The sequence below is a fragment of the Salmo salar genome, chromosome 02 (assembly GCF_965601325.2).
Source record: "Salmo salar chromosome 02, fSalSal1, whole genome shotgun sequence".
NCBI lineage: Eukaryota > Metazoa > Chordata > Actinopteri > Salmoniformes > Salmonidae > Salmo > Salmo salar.
This window is the reverse complement of record NC_138292.1, coordinates 79150001-79157520: the sequence shown is the minus strand read 5'-3', so window position 1 is coordinate 79157520 and position 7520 is coordinate 79150001. Positions and strand designations below refer to the sequence as shown.

At 38.3% G+C, this 7520-nt stretch overlaps 1 protein-coding gene across 1 annotated transcript in view; it reads right to left on the bottom strand.

The window, feature by feature from the left end:
* Nucleotides 1–6713: 6713 nt before the first annotated feature.
* LOC106593482 (uncharacterized) overlaps nt 6714–7520 on the bottom strand; it is an 86297-nt gene continuing 85490 nt past the window's right edge. Inside the window, exon 63 of the mRNA XM_082967396.1 lies at nt 6714–7520. This exon is cut by the window's right edge and continues 1105 nt beyond it. The gene's annotated coding sequence lies outside the window, so the exon portion shown is untranslated.

Genomic DNA, 7520 nt, shown 5'->3' with positions numbered 1-7520 from the left:
CTTGAATGAGTAGGTGTGTCCAAACTTTTGACTGGTACTGTATATCTAACTCTCTGTCTCTCTTTGTCTGTCCTTCCCTCTCTCTGCCTTTCAGACTTATCACACTGTCAGTCAGATCTCTCTCCCTCTTCTAGCAAATTGTTCTTCTCCTCTCTTCTTTCTCTGCGGTGAGTGTAGTTGAAAGAAGAATGAGTGAAGTGATTGGCACTAGAGAGAGAGGGAGGGAGGAAGGTCGAGAAGGATGGAGAGAAGGAGGGACAGGAAGTATAGTGGCAGGAATCAGAGGTAAAGACCAGAAGAGAACAATGGATCAAATCAGGGAGAGAAAGAGAGAAAGAGGAAGGAAGAGGGAGGAGGAGGGTGGTAGAATATATCTAACTAGGTCATAAATAGAAAAGGAAAGAGGCAGAGGAAGAGGGATGCATGACTTTTCATTTCTCTCTTTTTACTGTTCTCTTTGATGTAGAAGGCGATAAAAGGTCCCCACCTCTCCCGGCTCACTTTCACAGACATGTTGATGGTCAGTAAAACGTTTGAACCTCTCCCGGCTCACTTTCACAGACATGTTGATGGTCAGTAAAACGTTTGAACCTCTCCCGGCTCACTTTCACAGACATGTTGATGGTCAGTAAAACGTTTGAACCTCTCCCGGCTCACTTTCACAGACATGTTGATGGTCGGTAAAACGTTTGGACCTCTCCCGGCTCACTTTCACAGACATGTTGATGGTCAGTAAAACGTTTTCAGAGAGAGAGAGAGAGAGAGAGAGAGACAGAAACTTAGGCACAGAGGAAGAGAGAGAGAGTGAGGAAGAGAGAGAGAAACTGAAGCAGAGAGAAAGAGAGAAAGAGAGAGAGAAACTTAGGCACAGAGGAAGAGAGAGAGAGAGAGAGACAGACAGACAGACAGACAGACAGACAGACAGACAGACAGACAGACAGACAGACAGACAGACAGACAGACAGACAGACAGACAGACAGACAGACAGACAGACAGACAGACAGACAGACAGACAGACAGACAGACAGACAGACAGACAGACAGAGATGTGGTGATGTGATGTGGTGAACAGTGGTGATGCGTCACGTGGGGCAGATGGGGCTATCCAGGAGATGTGCATGCAAATTATGTTATTTCATGTCACAACAATATATCATATCAGTTAGCAAACAATGTCATTTTTTTGATGTTGTTGATCTAATAAAGCATACGTGGTTGTTTTGCCGTTGTATTGTTGTTCTGGTCAGTTATCATTGAGTAAAGCAGATCCATGATGCAGCTGTTTGTTTCTCTTTCTGAGCAGGAGGGGCAGACAGAGACATTACAGAGAGTACTTGATTGGCTCAGGGTGCTGCCTGTCACTCATGGGGACACCACGTCACCGCAGCACCTGCTCGTCAGCAAAAGCCCCGTTCTTCAGCGCTCCATTGATTTACAATAGTAGTGCCCGCCCAAGAAGGCTCATTGTCATTGGCCACAGATAAATCAACGTCTCATGCCCGGTAACTTTGATTGGACTGACGTGCCAAGTTAATAGATAGCTAGTGGTTTACCACGCACTGTCGCCACATCTTCAAACTAGAACGCTTAGCTACCTCCTAGCAAATCATTTTCAAATGTAGCGTTATGAAGGAAATGTAGAGATAAAACGTCTCGGGGCTCATTAGCCACCTAAACTTGAACATTTGGCCATCCATTAAAATGAAGCAAGCTGGAAATGAAAGATTCAAGTGGAGTGGTTGGTGGTGGATCGTGGAGCAGTGGCTACCAGCTGTTTGGAGGCTAGATGTTTTATTGTTGATGTTTGACGGCACACTGTAATAACCATGGAACCACACGTAGCAGGAAGGGTAGTTACACGTCTCTTTGATGGAAACGTAACTGTGCAATAGATGAAGCTAGGGAATAATGTTATAAATGTTGCATATTGGTAACCGGGCCCTTTGCAACAGGCAGGCAGACGCATTCAGTGTCAAAACATTTCAGACAAATTACTAGCTAGTTTACTATATTACTATCCAGTTTTATCTATTACTAGCTAGTTTACTATATTACTAGCTAGTTTACTCTATTACTATCTAGTTTACTATATCACTATCTACTTTACTAAAGTACTAGCTAGTTTACTATATTACTATCTAGTTTACTATATCACTATCTAGTTTACTAAATTACTAGCTAGTTTACTCTATTACTATCTAGTTTACTAAATTACTAGATAGTTTACTCTATTACTATCTAGTTTACTATATCACTATCGAGTTTACTAAATTACTAGATAGTTTACTCTATTACTATCTAGTTTACTATATCACTATCTAGTTTACTATATTACTATCTAGTTTACTAAATTACTAGCTAGTTTACTCAAATACTAGATAGATTACTATATCACCATCTAGTTTACTATATTACTATCTAGTTTACTAAATTACTAACTAGTTTACTCAAATACTAGATAGATTAGTATATTACTAGCTATTTTACTCTATTACTATCTAGTTTACTATATCACTATCTAGTTTACTAAATTACTAGCTAGTTTACTCAAAAACTAGATAGATTACTATATTACTAGCTATTTTATTCCATTACTATCTAATTTACTATATCACTATCTAGTTTACTAAATTACTTTCTAGTTCACTTTATTACTAGATAGTTTGCACTATTACTTGCTAGTTTACTCAATTACCAGCTAGTTTACTATATTACTATATAGTTCACTACATTAATATCTATTTTACTCAATTACTAACTAGTTTACTCAAATACTAGATAGATTAGTATATTACTAGCTATTTTACTCTATTACTATCTAGTTTACTATATCACTATCTAGTTTACTAAATTACTAGCTAGTTTACTCAAAAACTAGATAGATTACTATATTACTAGCTATTTTATTCCATTACTATCTAATTTACTATATCACTATCTAGTTTACTAAATTACTTTCTAGTTCACTTTATTACTAGATAGTTTGCACTATTACTTGCTAGTTTACTCAATTACCAGCTAGTTTACTATATTACTATATAGTTCACTACCTTAATATCTATTTTACTCAATTACCATCTAGTTTACTATATTACTAGCTAGTTTACTCAATTTCTATATTTTTATTATATGACTATCTAGTTTACTCAACTACTATCTAGTTTACTATATTACGATCTAGTTTACTCAACTACTATCTAGTTTATTATATGACTATCTAGTTTACTATATTACTATCTAGTTTATTATATGACTATCTAGTTTACTCAACTACTATCTAGTTTATTATATGACTATCTAGTTTACTATATCACTATCTAGTTTATTATATGACTATCTAGTTTACTCAACTACTATCTAGTTTACTATATTACTATCTAGTTTACTCAACTACTATCTAGTTTACTATATTACTATCTAGTTTACTCAACTACTATCTAGTTTATTATATTACTATCTAGTTTAGTCAATTACTAGCTAGTTCACTTAATTACTATCTAGTTTGCTATATTACTATCTAGTTTATTATATGACTATCTAGTTTACTCAACTACTATATAGTGTATTATATTACTATCTAGTTTACTCTATTGCTAGCTAGTTTACTAAATTAGTATCTAGTTTAGTCAATTACTTGCTAGTTTACTCAATTACTATCTAGTTTACTATATTACTATCTAGTTTACTCAATTACTATCTAGTTTACTTTATTACTAGATAGTTTGCACTATTTCTTGCTAGTTTACTCAATTACTATCTAGTTAAATGTATTACTATCTAGTTTCCTCTATTCCTAGCTAGTTTACTATATTACTAGCTAGTTTACCAAATTACTAGCTAGTTTACTATATTACTATCTAGTTTACTCAATTACTAGCTAGTTTACCAAATTACTATCTAGTTTACTATATTACTATCTAATTGACTCAATTGCTATCTAGTTCACTATATTACTATCTAGTTCACTCAATTACTATCTATTTTACCAAATTACTATCTAGTTTACTATATTACTATCTAGTTTAATCAATTGCTATCTAGTTTACTATTTTACTATCTAGTTCACTATATTACTATCTAGTTCACTCAATTACTATCTATTTGACCAAATTACTATCTAGTTTACTGTATTACTATCTATTTTACCAAATTACTATCTAGTGTGCTATATTACTATCTAGTTTACTCAATTCCTATCTCGTTTATTATTTTCCTAGCTAGTTTACTTTATTATTAGCTAGTTTATTTTATTACTATATAGTTTACTTTATTACTAGCTAGTTTACACTATAAAAGTATGCTCCACTACCATGGTCTTCTGAGCAGTAAGAGTTAAAGATATGGGAAGCAACCAAAAAAAACTGATCATAACCCAAATGCACGAATACTTATGTGTGTGGCTCAAAACAAATTTCTGGGATTGGTTATTAGTACATTCAATGTGTAGCCATTGTAATGACTACCGTGTGCTGGTGTCACATGAGCTTGACCCACCAATGTGCTCAGGTCAAAATCTCCGCTGAGAGTGAGCGAGTATCTAGAGGGAGAGAAAGGGAAGATAAGGGGACATTGTGAGGGATAGAAGCAGACGGAAGAAAGGAAGTGACAGAGAAGGGAGAAATGAGTGAAGAGAGGAAGAGTGGAGCAGGAGCAGGAGGAGAGAAAGCATAAAGGGCAGAAGGAGAGGTCTTGTCATTGTATGAATGATTTATGATTTGACTCTACTGAGCTCAATGAATACGGAGTGCCTTACACACACACACACACACACACAATTTACTGCACGCAATGATTCTGCAGACACAATACAACATGCAAGCCAACAAACAAACATACACACACATCAGAAAACAGACACACCGTGTTTAATGATGTGTGTGTGATGTTTGTCCATTCTCCATCTGCAGTGTAAATTGTTTTGAGGGATTCACAAACCACTATCCTCTCTTCCTCTCTTTTTCTCCTCCTCCTCTCCTTGCCTCCTCCCCTCCTCTCCTCTCCTCCCCTGTCCTCTCATCTCTTTTTCTCCTCCTCTTCTCCTCTTTTTCTCCTCCTCCTCCTCCTTCTCTTCCTCCTCTCCTCCTCCTCCTCTCCTCTCCTCCTCCCCTCCTCTCCTCCCCTGTCCTCATCTCTTTTTGTCCTCCTCCTCTCCTCCTCCTCCTCTCCTCTTTTTCTCCTCCTCTCCTCTCCTTTCCTCTCCTCTCTTCTATTCTCTCCTCTCCTCTTCTCCTCCTCTCTCCTCTTCTCTCCTCCTCCTCCTCCTATCCTCTCATCAGAGACTAGGAGGTTAAATGATCAACAAATGACTAAATATGATGAGAGAGGGAGGAATGAGAGTGGTGAGGGAGGGAGGGAGGGAGGGAGGGAGGGAGGGAGGGAGGGAGGGAGGGAGGGAGGGAGGGAGGGAGGGAGGGAGGGAGGGAGGGAGGGAGGGAGGGAGGGAGGGAAGTAGTGAGAGACGGAGGGTGGGGAGTGGTTAGAGAGAGGGAGGGAGATAACTATAGAGGAGAAAAGATAACAGAATGAGGGGGGCAGGGAGAAGTCAAGGACAAAACTGACTTAATATCACAGAGCACAGACTCATGGGAAATGAGGTCCACTCATTTTTGTAGGAGGGGCGTGAGGTGTTTGTGTGTGTGCCATGTGAGTGTATGAGAGAGAGACAGAGAGAGACAGACAGAAAGAGAGAGAGAGAGAGGGAGACAGAGAGCATGAGACAGATAGGGGACGAGAGAGAGAGAAACAGATAGGGGACGAGAGAGAGAGAAACAGATAGGGGAAGAGCGAGAGGAGAGAGAGAGAGAGAGAGAGAGAGAGAGAGAGAGAGAGAGAGAGAAACAGATAGGGGACGAGAGAGAGATAGAGAGAGAGAAACCGATAGGGGAAGAGAGAGAGAGAGAGAAACAGATAGGGGAAGAGAGAGCGAAAGAAACAGATAGGGGAAGAGAGAGAGAGAGAAACAGATAGGGGAAGAGAGAGAGAGAGAAACAGATAGGGGAAGAGAGAGAGATAGAGGGATAGAAACAGGTAGGGGAAGAGAGAGAGACATAGATAAACAGATAGGGAAAGAGAGAGAGAGAGAGAGACAGATAGAGAGAGACAGACAGATACAGAGAGTGAGACAGAGATAAACAGATAAGGGAAGAGAGAGAGATAGGCAGAGAGAGACAAAGGGAGAGAGAATGCATTATGCAGTAAGCAGACAGTGTAATCACCATTGTGTCTGCTTGATTGATATTCATATCAAAATTATTAATCACAGTTATAATGTTATATGTGCGTCTGAGTTCGTGTGTGTGTAATCTTCTCTGTGTGTGTGTGTGTGTGTGTGTGTGTGTGTGTGTGTGTGTGTGTGTGTGTGTGTGTGTGTGTGTGTGTGTGTGTGTATGTGTGTGTGATCTTCTGTGTGTGTGTGTTTGTTTGTGTTTTTGTGATCATCTGTGTGTGTGTGTGTGTGTGTGTGTGTGTGTGTGTGTGTATGTGTGTGTGATCTTCTGTGTGTGTGTGTTTGTTTGTGTTTTTGTGATCATCTGTGTGTGTGTGTGTGTGTGTGTGTGTGTGTGTGTGTGTGTGTGTGTGTGTGTGTGTGTGTGTGTGTGTGTGTGTGTGTGTGTGTGTGTGTGTGTGTGTGTGTGTGTGTGTGTGTTTCGGATGTGTGTGGTCCTGCTCTACAATATTAATGTCAACACATTTAGACTTCTGCTTCATTAAGTTGGGTGAACAGTTCTGTACTTTTATTAAAACAGGTTATTCATTATTTCATTTTCCCACAAGTGTGAATAAAATGGCATTGTGAAATCATAATCCTCTAATGTCCTGACAAGAATTTTGTTCATCATCATCATTATGTTACAAATACAAAAACAAAATGGCTGCCTTCCCTTTCCCTATGACAAGGAAGACATAAAAGAAATTAAACATACTCAAGTAAAAGACTGTAGCACCATAGTTGAGTATCACACAAATATACATTAGAACACAACAGAAAACTGTTCATATAAAAACACACACATCAACAACACAGAATTGGGACAACATGAGGTTTGAATACAGCATCTAATTAACGTTAGTTACACGTTGTGGAAATGTTTCCCAGATATAGAGGTGCTTCTTTGGCTTCAGGATGAATGAGTGAATATAGGAAGGAGTGAGTGTAGGAATGATGGATGAATAAATGAGTGAGCAACTGAGTGAATGGACAATGTACTGTGTGGATGAATTCATGAATGTAGGTATGAATGAATGGATGAATGTATGGATGAATGAATGTAGGTATGGATGAATGGATGTAGGTATGGATGAATGGATGAATGAATGTAGGTATGGATGAAGGATTGTAGGTATGGATGAATAGATGAATGGATGAATGAATGTACGGATAATTGAATGTAGGTATGGATGAATGGATGCATGAGTGTTTGTAAGTATGAATGGATGAATGCCTATAAGTATGAATGGGTGAGTGGCTAAGTATGAATGGATTAATTAATGAATGCGTGTCTGTAAGAATGAATGAATG